At 42.1% G+C, this 19,583-nt stretch overlaps 1 protein-coding gene across 5 annotated transcripts in view; it reads left to right on the top strand.

Annotated features, from left to right (window-relative positions):
- The window catches only part of RARB (retinoic acid receptor beta), a 321,133-nt gene that overhangs the window by 280,809 nt on the left and 20,741 nt on the right, over nucleotides 1-19,583 (top strand). The window lies entirely within an intron of this gene.

Genomic DNA, 19,583 nt, shown 5'->3' with positions numbered 1-19,583 from the left:
TATCCATAATTTACTCTATGTTCTGTGAAGATGGTTATGTAATAGCAGTAATTGCATCAACTCACCTAATGAGCTTTCCCTCCAGTGCCATGTACAGCAGATTAATAGCCCATGAATTCATTTGCAGCTCGTTGTGTTTCAGAAAAGTATTTCAGGCAGCAATTAATAAACTGCTAAAGAAAATAACATAAAAAATGATTTTTTTTATTATGTTAACTCTCCAGCTGAACAATTTATTGGCACCTTTCATGATGTGGCTAAGTAAATTCTCTCCTAATTCCTCAAGCAGAGTGTGATTAGTGAACCCTGCTCAACTCAAGACTGTCTGGTAATTAGTCTGATCTTTATATCCTAAAATGTTAGGGAAAAGTAAGAATAGCGTCCTAATGTTCTCTTTTTCTTCTATTCCTTGCCTTTCAGGCATTATGCAAATAGCTGTAACTTTAAACTGCAGCGCAGCTTGTACTGCAAATTTTTTTCCCCCCTTCCTTGCATAGAAACCCCATAATTGTGTAAGCTAAGAATTGAAGACCTCAGCCACTAAACAACCCCTGGCACTGTTTCTGCACTGCGTGTTGTGGGCTGCAGTGTCCTGTACCTCCCAAGTGGTGGGACAGAGCCCGAAGCAGGGACCTGAGAAAGGTCACAGGGTGCTGCTGCTGCCCTGAGGAAGGTAAACTAGGGGTCAAATGCCACTGCAGAGGGAGATGCCAGGAGAAAGGCATGGAGAGGGAAGAGAGAGCAGGGAAAAGTCCTGTGTTTTGCAGTGTAAAAGGGGATGAGGTGATTGAACCCAACAGGAGAGGAGCAGCAGTGAGATGCCAGGGCTGCATCCACCTTTGCATGGAAAATGTCTGGGGTAAGGGGGAGAAACTGCTGCATGTGGCCAAACTTGCCAGGCTGCTCTAGAATTACTATTTCCATGCTTTTTCTTTCGGTTGGTGCTAGTGTTTGGGGTTTTTTAAAATTGAATATCCTTATCAAGTTTTTCATGTTTTACATAATTTCTTTTTCAAAAGAAATAGTTATCTTCCTGCCACTACCATCCCTACTCTCTCAGTCCAAAAGAAGTGCTTGGCTTATCTTCAAGAGTAGTAAAGTATATATTTTAAAATATTTTCCCTCATTTTGGGCTCTTGAGGACTGAGTAAGCATAAAGGGAATTCCTTCAATAAGCTCATACAGAGATTGATTACATGTCCTCAGCTGGAAGTTACATCAAGACTTATTCACTAAGGTATAGCTACCGTGGTGAACTTTTCAACGCTCTCTGCTGTCTCTATGACAACACAGATCCTGGCAGAAGTTACCAGGGCTCATGTGCTCTCTGCAGCCTTTGTCTGCATCCATCAATCCTAGTCCTCGACGACTGTAAATGTGTGCCTTTCTTACATTTTTGCTTAACAAGGTGTTCTATTAAATTTGTGACACTTCTGAAGTTATTACACTAATCATTTATACTGCAGTACGCAACCACGCTCTAAAAGAGAAGTGCTTTAGGAAAGGACTTTCTGAATGGCTCTCAGTCTTGTCGTGTGGAAGATACTCAACTGAGTGGCACAGAGTCCTCGTACAACTTTTCTTTCATCACAGGTGAAACTTAAGATAACTAGATCCAGGGAAAAGCATAATGCACACAGAGTCTAATTTCTGCTTAGACCTTCAGCACACTCCAGAGAAGTGCTTGCTACTGTTCAGTGCTCTAGCAGAGTCCTGAGGCCTTGCTGAACCCATTCTTATTTTAAAGGAGCCCATGGTGTGTCTGTTGGTGCTTGCAGCTCAGATTTCTGTGGCAGTCCTGCCATATGCCACCTTCTATGGAGATCCTTCTCTGGTGATTGGGCTCTTCCTTGAGAACAATTGGCGTAGACACAAGTCTAATTTTCATATTTTTCATTTTACACCTTTGGGATGTTTTAGGAATCATCAGATGCTTTCTTCTTCATCAGTTTCCCAGTAAAAGGTATTTTGGGCAGATATCTCTTACAAAATCACTTCTCAACATAGATCCTGTCCTTTTCCTGGGCTTTTTCTGTTAATTCTCATCCCCCACTTTGGTTTATAGCATTATTCCAAATTGTACATGTAAAGACATTGGCTTTATGCATTTGTGTTGCCATTGCAGGTTACCTTTGCCTCTTCTTCAGTTTAGTATCCCAGCTGCTTTCATGGCAAAGGAAAAATCTGGGTTGTCCTTTCTGCCTTGTCCTGTGCTGGGCAATGCTGCTGTAAGAGCAGATGGGAAATCTGGAGGTAGCCAGTCACTACCCAGTCCTTGCACTCCTAAGAATGATGCTGAAGCCACATTTGCTTTGTCATGCGGACATAACTGCTGAGACCCCAATCCCATGACCTCAAAAGCTTTGTCTCAGAGCTTCCATTCTTCTTTTATGCACTCAGTTCACTGCTTCGTATTCCGCATTCGGATCATTTTGTTGTTTGGGGACGCGGGGCATCTTTGCATCTCTCTTTCTAATTGCCCTTGTGCCATGTGGCTTGTGCTTTCTATACTGGCCCATGTGTTTTCTCTGGTATCTTTTTTCTCCCTTTGAATGCTCTTTTTTTTTTTTCCCTGATTTTTTTTTTTTTTTTTTTTAATTTTGGGATGTTGAATCCAAAGGATGGAGAAATGTCAATGAGATAAATATCAGTCTGGGAACGAGCAAATTGCCAGTGTTCTGGGCCTTGAAGCTAAACATGGCTTATTTGGTTGTCAGGCCAACCTGAAAATGTTATCTACAGTAGCCAAGGTTCATGAGAAATGCAGTAGATTGTTCCCAAGAGTTCTGGGAAGTCTGAACTGCAGCAACCCGAGTGTTCCTGAAGGACTCTCTATCAAAGGAGAGGCTTATTTGGTTCCATCCCCTCAGAAGAAACCAATGTGAGAATGTGTATGTCTTCCTGCCGGTTTATATCTGCAAACTTTTGTTTTCCTGGTGATCACTTTACTGGACATGGTCTTGCACAGGGTAGGTGCAAAAGGCAAGGAAGCAAGGTTGTTGTCTTTCTGGCCTCTCTGCGGAGAGCTGCTCCCGTGCTGATGGTGTGGAAGATGGAAAGCAGGCACTCGGAAACCAGTAAGCGCTCAAAGGCGCTTTAGGAAGATCTCTCCATAAGTAGATGAGGCCATGGATTTCCCTCTGCTGCTGTCAGCCTCTCACAGCTCGCTTTCATCCGCTAGATGAATTGTTAGAGCAGAGGGAGTTTTCCATTGCCGTGCCTGTGATAAGCCGGCTGACACGTTGCAGCTCCTCCTGCTGGGATGCTGGCCCTAGGACTGTGCTCTAAAAATAGCCTCGATTTGTTTTTAGTTTGACTTTGTATCACATGCTTATTTTAAAATACATCAGAACAGTTAATTTCCCGTCCTTCAGTGCTCATGTGGAAAGTGTAAAGGATTTTTTAAAGTAGATGGTGTACAAGGAGTAGAAATAACACCCTTTCTATCCAAACTTAAATAACACTCAGCTGCCAATTCTATAAAAGGAAAAAGAAAGATCATAAGGCGTTAGAATTTTAATGTCCTCTAGCCCAAAATGAACAGAAATGGTTTTGCCCCATCTTATTTTCCTCCAGTACTTGTTTGCTTGCCTGCCTGTTTCTGAAAGCTCTTAAATGTTTAAATCTAGGTCTCATGAAAAGTCTGTCAATCAGACAGCAGCTCTGAAACCTGACTTCTACAAGTTGTAGCTTAAAGCCCTACAGGCGGTATCTGTGGCTGATCAGCATTTAATGAGCTGTGGGATCGTTTCGCAGTGCCAGGCATCCATAACCAGTTGCTTGTTGTTGATATAAACAGATTTGGTAAGTAAATGTGAGGAAATTGTCTGACTTTGGAGACACTTACCTGAATTTCAGAGTAAAAGCTAAGTGGAATTCTTCCTTTCCTGTGGCAAAAAGTGCAACAGAAAGCAAACATGCTTTTAGTTGGATTACAGGCATGGTTAGTCATCTGACGGACAGTTTTAATGGAGTCAGAAAGACATGCTGGGGAAACATGCTGACCTACTTTTCTTTCTTTCTCTTTCTTTCTCTTTCTTTCTCTTTCTTTTCTTTCTTTCTTTCTTTCTGTCTTTCTGTCTTTCTGTCTTTCTGTCTTTCTTTCTTTCTGTCTTTCTTTCTTTCTTTCTGTCTTTCTTTCTTTCTTTCTTTCTGTCTTTCTTTCTTTTCATGTGAAATGTTAATTTTAAAACTCTCCATAAAGTTAGACTTCGGTGAAGGAGCTAATTTTGTAATTTAGTTTATTTACACTTCTGTTTAGGGTATGATAGATTGTTTTCGTAGCTGAATTTCATCAGGTTGTTTTTGTTTCTGTTAGGAAATTTGGTTACATCTGAGAAATCCATGTTCTTCCCCTTTGCAGGACAAAGCAATCAGCTTCAAGTTAATGAATGGTTAAAGTCCAATCCTCTGAGGGAAGACTTTACAAACCATTGAAAATAACAGACTAACAAAGTGTATTACATTTGTATCATTTTCAATGCATTGTATTTTTAAACATTTGCTGTCTTTAAACTTGGGGGAAGAAGGATTACTGGCAGATAATGTGCATTTTGCAATTTAGCTTTTTTTCTTCCTATATTAAGGAGGTTTATGCTCCACTGTCAGTATTTTCTTGGAGGCAGAATTTGATGTATTTGAACCTGGGAAACTCTTTACCATAAAACTTGAGAGCCTGGGGGGGAAAAAAGCCAGAAATTAAATAGGAAAACTTAGCAGTGAGGATAGATTAAAACATCACAGAGATACTAATTTGAATGATACTGGGTGATAAAGGGAAGTGTTTTAGAAATGCTGTATACCACCTCACTCCTTCAGCAGCGGGCACGCACACAATTTGGCAGATGGCTGAGGGGTGCCAGGTCCTGGCAGAGAGCTAAGCTCTATTTGCTTTGCAAGTGGTTTTGGTGAAGACATCACTGAGTGGTTGAAGGAGCATTCCTTGACACACTGGTCGATCCAGGGACACTGTTTTCACCTGCTCTGTCTCCTCCTGTTTCCATCATTAACAGGTTTTCTGCTGTCACTTAGCCCTGGTTCAATGGGCGCTGCTTCAAATCCTTTGCTTCCTCCCATCTCTCCTTGTTTTTAACTCCCAACAAGCTGATTACAGTTTCCATCATGGAAATAGTAATACAATGTAAGAGAGGCAGAAAGAAATGGAAAATGCCAGGAAGTCCTGAAGTTTATGGGGAGTTTTACATTTCAAAGGACCCACAAGCTATGTATGCTCTTACTAAGTGCAGTAATTTTATGTACTGTGTACTTCTAGAGAATGTTCCAGTGGCAAGGATTGAAATCTACTTTTTATACTTCTAAAAGTTAAGTAAAAGATGTTGGGGAATCCGTGAAAGTTTTTTCTATATCTCAAGAAGGCTGATAGTGGCACTGCACAGGTCTTAGCCGTTTTGTAAGGTGGAGACACCAGTAGAGGAGACATCAGCCCAGGAGGACAAATCAGCAGTAAGTGAATATCCTTACATGCTGAACTACTGCACCTCACATGTTCAGCATCCCTCACTGCACCACAGCTGTGCTTCATTCAAGGACTATGCCATGTTTTTCTTGCCATAGTACTACTTCTAGGTGACCTGTGACATGGTATGTTTTGATTCTAGTGGAGACACAACTTGGAAAAGACACTCAAAAAAGCATCACATCTGAAATTTCATCAAGGAGCTTTTTTTTCTGATACAGGAAAGTTGTTGGTGCTGGGAGATGAAGCATTAGGTTTAGGGGAGCTTGAGTTGCTCTCTGACAGTACCAGGCTGCCTCTTTTGGGCAGGGAGCTCTTGTGTTTCCAATTACGAGTCTTGTGAAGATTGGTGAAGAAGTCCAGAGCTCAGTGTGTGTTCGGTCTTGTAGTCCACGTTGTGCCGTGCTGCACCATCTGGCTATCCCATCCCATTGCTCCAGGATCAAACCCACATGATCCAGATCCTTGGAACAAGTGACCGTTAGTTCATAAGAGCCTTTTGACAGCACTTTTTTACAAGAAAGATGTTTGATTTGCCCTTTCAGAAATTTGGAAGCTCAATGCATACTTTCCCCCCTGCCCCTTCTTTGAATGCCTCTTTGGGTGAACACTGCTATTAAATCAGAACATCCAGAAAATAATTTTGAATGGAAAAGGAATGAAAATAATAAAAAAGACAATAAATAAAAGCAAGAGGATAGTTGCTACTAAGAAATAGAAGCCCTATTATGTTCAAACCTCTCTCATAACACAGGGAAAAGTAAACAGGGCCAGAGGAGAATAAGCATAAATATTTTATTCCTTTAATTCTGTGGAAGGCTTAAATCCTGTTTGTCCTCAAAAGAGAGTCAAGGCCTTTTCTTGGCAACTTTTCCTGTTGTTTTCTGAGTCAGTTGCAGCTATTTTCACATTTATTAGGAACATTCTTCCTACTAGAATTTAGGCATTGTAAGGTGTGAACATACATAAACTGCACAGACATATCAGCTGCCACTCATAGGGTGTGCAGTATAAACCCATGAGGTTTGGGATCTTCTTTCTTGGCTGGGGGAGTGAGGCAGGGAGGTAACCCTCTGGTAAAGAGGCTTTGCACTAATGGAGGAGAAATATTTAAAGATATTCCCTAGAAACCAGGGTGTGGGAAAAATGAGGCAATTAAGAGGAATCACTAGATACCCTGTCTTAACAGTTTATTATATATATTTTTAATGAGTATTTAATCTCTAATGCTGTGTGATGGATTAGAAAAGAGGGGGACTCAGGCCTCTTTCTGTGCATACTTTCATGTTTCCCCTTCATTGAACATTTTCTCTGGGCAAATTGTTTAACTTGAGCTGGTTGGAGGTGTTCCAGCACAACAAAGCTTTGCTGAAAATAGCATTGGGTTGAATCCCAAAATGAAGAGTTGCCTGTTGTGTTCAGATTTGCAGAATCTTGGGATGATTTACAAGGGGGGCCAGGAACGAGCGCTGTCTGTTCCTGTCCTCCATGTTGTACATCCCAGGCCCTGGGGCACTTGGCTGCACTGTGTCTACCATGCAGCCTGGTGCTCTGGGCAGTTCTGCAGCTGGCTGGGCCGGTGGATATTCATCAGCTCTTTCAGGAACTGAATAAACCTCTGCTTTTGGAAATCTTGAGGTTTTAGCCCATGCTTCCCATGGGGCTTGTAGCCCTATAACAATACCCTGAGGACCTTGTAGAAACCCTTCTGTTAGTGCATCTGTCATCTTGCACTTGTCACAGTCTTGGAGAAGACCATCCTAGCTGGAAGCAGGCAATGAGTTCAGGGCCCAGCCCCACACTGGTGACAGACTTGAAAGATTTGTCATCAGCATCAATGAGACAAGATGGGGTTAGCGGCCACCTGTAGTGCCAGATGATCCTTGCTGGGTAGTCATTTCTCATACCAACTGAGGACCACCACTCTCATTTAGTTAAGGACCAGCTGTGTGTTGAATTCAATCTCCTTGCCCAGCCTTTGGCTTCCCTTTCAGACGTCATCTCATGTCCAAGTTGCATCCTTTGTTTTCATGGAGAAGTCTGGGAAAACTAGGTCAGTTTATCCAAGTAGAAATTATTATTTTATTGAGTTAACTCTGTGTTGACCTGCTGCCTGTTTGCCGTCTCAAAATGTACTCCCTTGTGTGCACTAAATCTTGCTCTGGAAGTCGCAGAGCCCTCAGTAATCACTTTGATTTCCAATCAAGAATAAAAGGCTGCTTTTCTTAGTATCTTTCTATTTCCTGGAAACAAGTGTCTGTCTGCTTTGCTTCTTGTGTGATCACTACATCAGGCTGGTCTGGTGTGCTGTGAAAACACTTAATATAAAAACGTTATGTCCTGGCTTTACTGGGGGTATTTAAAAGATCTTATGGAGAAATCAGGATTTGATTCTGCTTGACCCTGACTGACAGAATTAAGCTCTTTAAGGCAGTCCTGTAGTTACTAGTGTGCCTTCTTTATAAAATAATCTGGTCCACTTACTCCTGCTCTTTCAGAACTTCAGTCCTAGACAAGAAAGCTGTTTTTTTTTTTTTTTTTTTTTTATGAAAGAATATTTGGAATGTATTTTTAAAGAACTTCTTTGGCATTGCACATAAAAGATAAAATATATCAAAATAGACAGTCTGATAATTAGGTGCAGGCTTGTGGAGTGATTCATGTCATAACGTGACTGCTGAAACAGCTGAGGTTGCTGCAGGTATGTTAAGGGAATTCGACCCTGTATTGCCGTGATGCTTTTGCCTCTGCGTAAAGCAGGAGTACAGATGTCCAGAGAGCCTGCATTAATATATGAGAAGCAGTATTTCTGCATGCGAATTATGAATGGAGCACTATTTATTGAAGGCAAAACCAAGAGCCTTTGTCTCCCAGGCACCTTTTGCTTTGAAGAGTCACATTAAAGCCTGCTGCTGTCCCAGGCACAGAGATCCCAGAAGAGTGCTGGGGCTTCAGCTGCTGCCTGTTAAGCCTGGCTGGAGCTCAGAGCCAAGTTATGCCATGCATGGGCAGAAAGGGAGCCGAAGAAAAGCCTGGGAGGCAAAGGCCTTTTAAGTGGCTCAGCTGGCGGGTGTAGCGCTTCGGGGTGGGCAGTGAAAGCTGAAAGTGAATAAACTTGTTTACCTGTGGCAGCAGCCAGCTTCAGCAGGGCTTTCCCGGAGCCTGCTGGCTGGCTCGGCATGGCTTTCCTGAAATCCTGAGATGGAAAGAAAAAGAAGTCCCCTGACCTCACTCCTTGCTTTCTCCTTAGTTTACAGTTGGTGAAAACAGGACTATGTAATCTTCAAAAACAATGCCCCACCCCAACAACAAATCTGCAGATTGTTTATTCCAACTGCTCAGCTTTTGGGAGGGGAAAGGATGTAAACAACACACTAAAATGCAATGAGATGCAACAGTATTGTTTGGGCATGTTATTTTCCCGTTTGATGAAGCTTTTTTTTGGTAGTATTGTGGCAAAACAGTTTTAACAACCCACGCTATTTTTAAAAAAAATCAAACCCCCTGCCGTCCAAACCCCCTGGCCAGTGCAGATGTGTGCCCACCAGCTGTGTTGTACTGTGAGACTTAAACAGGCAATTTTTTCTGTCTGATCTAGCAGTGCTTCTAGTCCACCTGGATAAATGATACTGTTCTTCCCTTCTTCTGCTGTTTCAGCTATCCAGGAGGGTAAGCCTGAGCAGGGAGGCTGAGCGTGGTTGTGGGGTGCACACTCTGTCTCCCCTGCCCTCCACTTTGGGTGCCAATCCTGGCACCTTGAGGGATGGAAATAACCTCCCAATCACAATTCTGTTTTATTTTGTTTTAGTAGTAGGAGTATGAAGAAGCTTTTGCATTTAGGAAGGAATGTGTGCAAGTTCATAATGGCATGTTTTCCACATTTGCTTCAGAGGAATAGGTAAATAGATTCTGAGCTATTTCTTTGCTTTTATTGTCCCTGGCCTAGCAGGAGGCCAGGGCTGCAAGCTGCCAAGGCTGTAGCGCAGGCAAGAGCTGCGATTCAAGACTGCAGCTCCCTTTCTTCAAACACGCCGGGAACAACTGTTCCTGCACCTTCATGAGCTCAACTTACGATTGCGGGAGGCGATGTGTTCCCTGCGCCTGATGAAGCACCCGCGCACGCAAAGCCTCTTCAGACGTGTTGTCAGTTGGCAGCTCTCTCGCTAGATGCACCTTTACACAATTGCACAAGCCACCAGGAGGTACAAATGTGAGATTCAGCCTTGGGGGCAAAACAAAGAAATGAAACTTAGGTATGAACGCGTGTTATCCATCTGCAGATACAGATATTAGACCTGATCTCCCACTACGCTACTGTAGTTTTGCACTAATAGGACTCTGCTGCGATCCATGGAGTAGCACCACTGCAAGACAAAAACAGCAGTGGGGATAAGTTGGGGCTGTTATTTTCAATTCTGGTAAGTAATGTAAGAGTGAACCCTGTTTGAGGAAAGCCAGACCGTGTTCACTGCGTGAAACCACCCATAATAAAAGGAAGAAATGCAGTGACACTCTGTCTTGGTATTGCTCCTGAACTTCTGCTCTTCCTTCTGGGGAGCCATTGCCCTGAGTCCTGAGTGTCAGTGCGCAGGCAAAGGGAAGGAGTCTTCCAGCTCACCTCCCTTTTTTGGTAGCCTTTCCATTTGCTGTCCCATAAAGTCAGTTTTATCATGCATGATCAGAATTTGTCCTGTAGCTCGGACTCATTCATTACATTGAATAAATGTGCTTATTATGGAAAGTTATTTTGTGGAAAGAGTCTGTTAATGGCATTGTCAGGAATAAGGTTGCAATTTGTCGTGGTAGGTAGCTTGCTAGTCAGGTAAAAAGCAAGTCATGTTCTTTTCCTCAGTGTATGTTAGGATAAGAAATAAAATAGTTGCAGCAGGTTGAAGTGTGAAGTGCTACCGGCAGGCAGTGGACAGGCATAGTGTGCAGTGTCTGGTCTTAGCTTACAGCCATGCACTTCCGTGGCCATCAGTGGTCCTGGATAATGCCCAGCAAATTGAAATGAGGACTTTGGATAACCCCAGCATCTCCCAGTTGCGAGGCATCGTACTACCATGACTGTCTCCTAAGAGAAATTATTGTAATATCTGTAGATAAGTAGACTGATTTACCTTTTGATGACCCTGGAGAGAAAGGTCAGATTCAGGATATTTTTGCTCATAATCGGTTATCCATAAAGAGTTTGTGTACCAGGCTTCAAGACTGTAGCTCAAAAGGGCAGTTACTTTGAGAGGTTAGCCTGAAAGGGCACCTCAACAGCTGAAATCAGATGAGACAGATTTAATGGCCTCTCAGTGATTTCTGACTGAAAGTTCAGAGTCTGAAATTTAGGGATTTTTTCTTCACCCAGCCTGTGGTAAAAGAAATGCACTATAGCCTAATAGAAATTCATTTTCAGGCTGAGTATTTAGGAGAGTTTTTCAACTGCTGCGTATATATTTGGTCACTTCGGCTGTAAGGAAGAGAAAGAATAATCACTTTGTGTTTGTGGTCTTGTGTATTTTTAGCTAATGTGTTAAGACACTGCAATTCCAGAAAAGCTGTCCTCCATTTCCCCAGAGTATTTTGGTTTAACCAGCTGAATGCAGAATTTTATCTAGACCGCCACAGAATTTACTAGCAAATCCACTGGGACCTTGGCAGCCGAAACAGTAGATAGTAAGCATAGCACTTTGCTTCCCTGAGGGTTTTAGTTTCATGGGGATTCTGCCACAGGCTGGCACTTCTTAGTGCCAGGGTTACCTACAGAAGCCCTGTAAATTTAGGAAATCTCCCCCGATGGAGTGATTGATTCCCAAAGCTCCTTCCCATTCCTGCAGTGTGCAGGGAAAGGGAAAGACTGGCAATACCCACTGGGTGATGCAATTACTTGCAAACCTGTTGCAAGTGGCATGGTAGATCTTAATAAAAATTTTAGGTTTTATGTTGAGAGTAAGAAAGTGACCGATTTCATGCAGAATACTGGGAGAGATGGGGCATGACCCGAGTGAGGAGGGAATGACACGTGTAGTTTATAACAGCTGCACAAGATGCACAGGGGCGTTGCAAGACCCGCATGTGGAGATACTCCATCTCACATCTCACATATGGGAGTTTCTGGCTATATTAAGTAACTTGAGGTGGTGCCTATGTGAAATACAGATGGGAACATACCAGTGAGTAAATTTTGTCCGAGTCAATGAGTATGGCTAGGTTATTTCCTTTGCAGATATGCTGGTGAGTCGTCACGGGAAATAATAGTGATTTATTCTGCCTGCAATTGTTAATGCTAACAACCTTCAATAGCTCTTTAAGCATCGGCTGCTTAGAGCGTGTGGATTATCCTATTTCACACTGGCAATTAGTTGATGATATTAAAGCACTTTGAAAATGGAAATCACAGGGCAAATGCTATTTAAACAGTTTATCATTTAATGTATAACCCTATCTCTTCATCTACTTTGATTGCAGTATGTAGGGAGGTGGTAAGGGAGACCAAGGAGTCTGCATTCAGTTCAACCCCTGGTACAGGTGCTGTGTCTGTCCTGCCTCTGACACAGCTGCTCCTCATCCTCTACCTGCCCGCACCCACGTACTGCAAAACAGATTTTCTTCTGGCTTTTTCCCCCACTTGTTCACTGCCTTTCTGTTTTTGCAAATTCTTCATTTCTCATTTGTTCTTAGGACTTGTTTGGGGTGTGTGAAGGGTATTCCATTTGTATTTCTGGAGTCCTGATTTTTATTCTTTGGGCAGTTGGTACTCTGTTTGGCATGTTCTGCAGGACTTGAACCACTCCCAAAATACTGTAGTAAATATAAAGGTAGGCATTAGTTGGTATATTCATACACATGGAAACAGCTTATGGGATTTTGGTGGGTTTGGGGGTTTTTTGGGCGGGGTGGGGTTTGGGGTTTTTTGTCTGATTGGCTTTTGAGGTTTGTTGGTTTGGTTTGGGTTTTTTTGTCCTGTTCTTCTGCAACATTCAAGACAAATGTGCCTGTAGAATCATTTGTTTTCCTTCAGCAGTGGTTTTGGATCTTGGACTGGCAGTTCTAGGTATCCCAAGTATGATGATAGCTGCTGATTTTGGTTCTGGATATCTTAAAAAAAATATTAAAACCCACTTCTTTTTTTTTTTTTTAAAGATAGTGAAATAATATAAATAATAAAAACTAATATGAATATTAAAATAGAATGCCAAAGGGTTACCTTTCAGCTAATTTCAAGGGGTATTTTTCTCAGCCTGTTGTTTTGCACTGGCTTTTCGGTTTTGGTCCTACATCTGATTTCAGATAGTATTGTTTTTTTTCAAAGGACTAGAAACTCCTTTTTTTTTGCTCATTCCACTTACTAATGTTTCAGGGATGTGACAATAGTAGGTGCCAAATTTCATGTCAAAAATAAAATTGTTTAGACTGATGAGAATCCTTGAAACCACAGGTGAAGTTTCAGGCCAGTTAAATAAAGCTGTAGAGCATCCATTTGTATCATTCATTCATATAATGAAACCTGTTCTTAGAACTTAGCTCTTGATATATTAACCCCGCAGTTATCCTCACACATAAATGGGAGATGTGTTGCTTTCGTCAGGATATAACCATATAAATCCCCTGTGCATGAATGGGAAAATAGAGGCCCTTAGGCTATAGGTATCAAAGGTCTCCCCTATACTTACAATAGCCTAATAAGGTTATTTTGAAGGCATAGGTAATTACTCACAGACTCCCTATAGCCAGTGATTCATTGTTCACTACTGAAACATTTCTAAATGAATTATGTTTTAAACAAGCAAATCCTTGACCTTCTCTTTTACGGGAGGAAAAAGAAAACGGGAGGGACACAAAATTCCACCATTTTCTGTTTTAAATAAAGTACACTGCTTGCTCGTTAAAAGGTCCATGCTCTTTGAAGCAGTTTAAATGTACTGCTGCACTTCTTGCTGTTTTGATTCCATGAATGCCTATTTCTGAATTTCACATTTTGATAAAAATATTATTGTTGTCATTAATTTGATATTTAGAAAAGACTGTGGATACAAGAGCTCAGTGCAATGAATAAAACAGTTGGAGTTAACTATCCCTGGGGATAGAATCAATCACTGTTGTAGAAGAGGGTGACATTTAAAAAAGAAACTCAGAAGAAAATGTCATGCTTAAAAAATTAGATTTAAACGCACTAGCTCCTGATTGATTTTTATTGCACTCACATGGATACACTGATTGATTATCAGCCTTACAAATGTTTAGTACCTTTCTCACTTCTCTAATAATCAGAATAATCTAATTTTCAATGTCATATAAGTTACCATATTCAAGGTTATAATAGATCATATTTCTAATAAAACATAGCAATTATGTAATGAATAATACAAAGCTGCAAGGCAGAATTCAAATTTACCTTCCTCAAAAAAAGAAAGGAAAAAAAAATACCACGAGTGTCTGGAAGGGCCAGTGTACATGAAAGCAGGCGACAGGAGGATGTCTTCTGGATCTGTGGTGTGTTCCCCTGTGGTTGAACTGAGGTTCCTGGCACGTTGGCTAGGGCGGGTTTGCCATAGCTGAATGTTATTTCTCAATAGGAAACCCTGGGCGGGCTCAAATTCTGTAATGTATGTGCTTGCTCTGTGCCTGGGGAAAAATGATAGCGTGCCAGGTACTTATGAGATGTCTTCCATGATTGTTTCTCTGTGCTCCCTGTTAATTTTGATGTGTGTCTGTGGAGAGATACTATCTCACTTAATTTGAGATGTTTTCTTCTGGCGATTGTTATCCAACAGCTGACATGGTTGATTTCTCAGAATCAGCTACAAAATATGCGGGTTTCAATGTGTTTTGGTTTTGTAAGCCCCTTACACAACTGTGTACTTGTTATTGGTTTTGTCCATTAGAAATGAGAGTTTTGTGTTTGAAATGGGCTTTGTCTCCAATCATTCCCCATATGTCAAAGCCAAGTTTTGGCATGGAAATTTGTTTTAAAATAGTTTCCTGGCTTTTTTTAAGACAGAGCTGTTTTGCCTAAAAGAAAACATTATTTCATCTGGAAATCACGACCTAGGAAACCAGTCTATTTATAACTACCTGGCGTTCTGCATATTTTAGAATGTTTGGCTTGCCTGTTGCACTGCTGTTAATGTGAACAGGAGTCCCACCATCCTGAATTGATGGCTCAGTTTGTCAAGAATGATTTTGCTGCTTTTGAGATGATTGTTTTGTTCCTTTACTTGTGTTGGAGGTAGGAAACTCAAACTCCTTGAGTTCCCTCATCTTTGTGCTTTCTTCCACCAGTTCTCAGGCCTGGAAGCTGCCTGGGATATCCAGCTGTGTGTTGTTTTTGACCATGGTTTCAGAGAGCCTAGTTCAGCAGCAGGGTTGCTATAAGGCTGCCTTGGTTTGAGCTTTTCCAAGGTGACTGTTGGGAAAGACACCCTTATGGACTGCCATTCCATACCATTTAGCACAGTTTGTTGAAGAGTAATGTGTGATATATGTTGGGCATTTAATGTGGTGGAGCAAACTTGGCATTGGCAGTAGGTAAGTGTTTTGCTTATTTGACTGAAAGATTTGACTGAAATTGGCTGCAGCTGCTAACTTCTGCCAGAATTAGAATTCTTTTAGCAGCTGCCTCTGGAGTTGGAGAAGCAAGAGTGTGAAGGAGCTGTGCAAGGTTTGTGGGTTTCCACACTAACAAACAGCTTGGTGCTCCTGGATTTCCCGGCTGCAGTGCTGAGCTTTGGCCCCATGGCTGCATGGGGCTCCATTGGCCTGCCCAGGCTGCCTGGCATTCAGACAGGGACAGGTGGCTTCCCAAGGAGCAGGAGGATAGGCAGGACAGTGAACCTCTGCCCAGAAGGAGAACTGGCAGGTCTGCAGCGTTTCTACCTCAGTTCACCTCCCGCTTCTCTTCTCATTTGGCTTTACAAACAAAAGGAGTCTTTTTGCAGACCGACCTTGTGCCCAGCGCTGTGCAATTACTGACTTGCTCTGTGTGCTTTATGGTGCTTTTGAGGTTTGTTAGCTTAACGAGTAACTTCCAAAATATTTGGGGACAAGAGAAGTGTGGTTTTACAGGAATGTGAACTGACTGGAAGCACTAGTAGTTGTTGCTACAGGAACAAAACCAGCTAACTAGTACGCAGAGCTCTTCAAAGGTCACGGGGATCTCCAAGAGGCAAAACTGCAGTGATAGCATTTCAAATCATGAGTTTATAGCTGATTAATCATTATAATACATGAAAGGAGCTGTCTGTGTATTTTCTGGATATCTGGGGAAGCACAGGTTGTGCAAGTAATAGGAAAAATTGCATTGCAAGTGGCAAGTTCTTCTCCCTTGGACACATTTGTGCCACCTTTGACAAATGGATGTACAAATACTCACTATTCCATGATTTTATCTGATTATCTAGAAACTGGGCTCATGGGCTGGATACCCAACTATTCTTAGGCCAAGCAGTGGCTAGGTTTGGTGGACCTGAGAGGCTTGCGTTTAAGATTGGACGATTCCCTGCATTCGGACATGCTTGTAATGCCCCCACTCAGGCAGGAGAATTGCTGCATGGTTACTAAATGGGAACACTGGGGTTCTCCAAGAGAAGCTCTTTGTGTCTTCTCTATACTTAGTTCCATCTACAGCAGACCCAGCTTTCCTTGAAGAATAACTCTGACCCTCATGCAACTTTTGTGCCCTGTCCATTGCTTCGAGAGGAAGAGAGAAAGTGTATCTGAGGCTAAGGAAAAAGCAATGGCAAACCTGGGGTGAGGAGAACAGGCCGAACAGGATGAGAGGTGATATTCTGTCCTTCCACCATCAGGGAAGAGGCTGAACATCTGAAGGTAGGGGCTAGTTCTTAAGCTTGCAAACCCTGCGGTGGCTGCCTGGAGGTTTCTGGGTGTGGAAGTGCAAGTCCTGGCGTGCATGTCAAGGGGACAGGGAAGCTGTCACAGGAAGATGGATTGGAGCAGACGTGCACAAGTGTGGGCGTGTGTCACTCAGCCTTCTGAGATGCACCAAGACCTGGCTTCCTCACGTATCAAGATACACCTTTTTTCATTTTACTTCCCCACACCTTATTTATTTTTCTTTAACTTCCGAGAGTTCTCATAGGGCAAGTGAGCTTCCATACTGTCCCCTGTTGGGAGCTCCTAGTTAATGCAGCCATCAAGTCAGAATTTAGTGCACAAGTAATGAAATTCATAACCTGAGTTTTCTATGGCAGCATTAACTGTGGCACAGATTCATCACTGGCGTATCATCATTAAAAGGCAGTGGAATTGCATCGGGGATTGATGTGATCATATGCGTGTAAAGATCAAGATACCAAAAGGTGTGATTTATGTAATATAAGCATAAGCTGTAATCCAAAACCCTTCCCACATGCGGTGTGACAGTTCCTGTTTCCAGAGCAGTGATGGTTTTTAAATTTACTGCGTGAATGTGTGTGTGTGTTTGTATGTTTTTATTTAACTCTTTTAAACACAGTGTTGTCTTAAGGTCTTTCTCTCTCTTTTTTTTTTTTTTCTTTTCTTTTTTGCGTGTTGAATTATAGCTGTAGTTAAATCCTCCCAAATAGTTCAGTGTTATTGAAATGCTTCATATTTTTGGAGCTTGGGTGTTATATGTCAGCACTTTAATCCATTATCTTACAGGGAATATAGAAACACTGACATGTCTGATGCAGTCTTAATGAATAAAGCCAGAAGATATATATTATTCTGGTTTTATCATCATTATAAAAGCTATCAGAATCATAAAAGGAAGTTAATGAGATACAAAAAACGTTCTTAGTTTTCGGGCTGTGTTGCTTCTCCCCTTTCTACCCTCTGATTTGCACCAAAAAAAGAAAGAGGACAGAGCTGGACAAATTTAGTGATGAGGATTGATCAGCAACTGTCCTTCTGGTGGCCTTTGGAGGGAAAGGGACTTCAGGTGCAGCTGCAGAAGGAGCACTGCTTGGGTAGGAAAGGAGCATGGCAGGGTTCCTGCCAGAGTTATCTCCTAATCTCTGGGAGCCCTTGGCATCTGCTTGGAAGCCTGGCCTGAGTAATGTGTTCATCTTCCACGGGGAGTTCAAAGCTGTTGAGGGAAGTCGTTGTTGAGGCCACCTGCTTGGCAAATTTGTCAATCAGCTTGTAGAGCTGTAAGTAAGTGGGGCTTTGTGACAAAAGTTTATTGCTCTTTGGGGTTGTGTAGGAGTTTACAGAATTTTCTAACGAGCTCTTTTATCTCCCAGGTACAGCAGTGATTAGGATTTGTTTCTGAAGTGCAGTGGCAGTTGGCAGCTCTCAAGACATACCTCTGGGTCCTGGGTGTTTTTTCAGTGCAAAACATGGTGCTTGTGCTCTGCCCTGGGGTCCAGCAAACAAACCAGAGCACTTGCTTGAAGGGAAGATTTTTAAAAGGAAACGGGGAGGAACCAGTCCATCCCCCTAAACCTGACTACACTGGTAGCATCGTACCTTTGCAAGTAATAACCTTTTTGGTCCACTCTTGCTAGTCTCCTTTGGGTCTCTGTTCTCCAAACACCAAAATTGATGATGTTCAAGGTTAGGCTTTAATCCAGTGGGGTGCTCAGCATCCCAGCCCTGATCCAGCCAAGATCCATGACTGACTTCAGTGTGGGTCTGTCACACAGTTAAGTCAAGTTCATGCTTAAAATGTGAATGATTTGCATCAGAATTCTCTCTGTTGCGAAGTCAGAACTTTAGTGAGAAAACCAGAGCCATACATTTCATGGACTATGTGCCTAATGGCCTTGTGAAGGAGAAACAATGTTCTCCACATCTCTGCTCCTTGTTTTCTATTACACACAATATGTTATTTCTGTAGATGCCTCTGACTCTGATGCTTTCCCAGCCCACTATTTTTTCTGCTCTTTATGATTATTTGTGGTTCACTGACATGTAGGAAACGACCACAGAAGATGTGGAGATGGGCCTGGGGAACCCACAGGGAAAAAGAGCTAGCACGGAGGTGGCTTTCTGCATTCCTCCCAATGGCACGGATAGATGCACTTTCTGGGGCAGGACAGTACAAATAAGAATCAGCAGATCTTTGGCTATCCAAAATCCCTGGCCATGCTCAGGTGTAACAAACCCACCAGCTGCACCCTCCCAGTTTAGGGCTTTGTTTTAAATATCGTGAGGTTTTGAATACTAAAAATGTTAAGATTGGTTTTATTTATCCAGTAAGATTTAGTCTTCAGGGTGTTTAATATTGACATGGAGTCTTTGGGGAGAGGGATTGATTTTGCTTGGCTTTGTTGTAAAGCCTTATGCATCTGGTTACACTTAAGACGTTAGCTTTAGCTAACAGCAAGACTCTTGATAAAATTCACAATTACTGGCAATACTGCGGACATGGACTTATCTCCTGGGCACGTTTTGTAAAATTAAGCTATTTTCATTAAAAGAACAAAGAGCAGCATGGTGATGGAGCAGCTGTCATATTTTATTACAAAACACAAATATGTGGGAAATCAATTACAGCACGAGTGCGCACAATGCATATTTCCAGTAATCCCCCACGGCCGGGGGAAGGTAGAAGGCTGATCTGAGTGCAGAAGCAGATGGCAAGCAACTTTAGATAGCTTCAGTGCCATTTTTTCCCTTTCAAGTGTTTGCACTTCTCCTTTGATCTTCAGAACTTGAGTTTAACGTGTTTCATCTTCTTTTGTTTACTGTTTTCACATTTAACTTTCCTTTTAAATAACTTCTGTTTGGTGGAGTTTGTATTAGTATGGGGCTTTGTTATCTTCCATGCAGAGGTACTTAGGAAGAAAGATAGTTGCTGCCTTCTTTTAGTGTTGTTCACATCCAATAAAATACCAACTGCGTCACTGCAGAGGACTTCAGCATCCACCATGCACAACTGCAGTTCTACAATGAAAAAATCCCACCTCACTGTGCATATGAATTTGCAGTAGACTTTCCTGGAAGGCGGATACTAGGGGATTGTGATGGCACACCCACAACAAACCCCTGTGGAAGTTTTGGTTTCATCACTGCTCACTACATTTAGTTCTTAAATTATTTTTAAATGAGTAAGCTGGAATTAATGTTCTCTGTGCGTATAACATTTTTATATTTACTTAAAAGAATGTGTTTTTAAAATAACAGCATTTTA

This window comes from Chamaea fasciata, unplaced genomic scaffold (genome assembly GCF_029207755.1).
Source record: "Chamaea fasciata isolate MVZ Bird 193981 ecotype frontalis unplaced genomic scaffold, bChaFas1.0.hap1 SCAF_1, whole genome shotgun sequence".
NCBI classification, from domain to species: Eukaryota; Metazoa; Chordata; class Aves; order Passeriformes; family Sylviidae; genus Chamaea; species Chamaea fasciata.
Note: the sequence above shows the minus strand (reverse complement) of the source record. Positions and strands in the feature narration are given on the sequence as shown.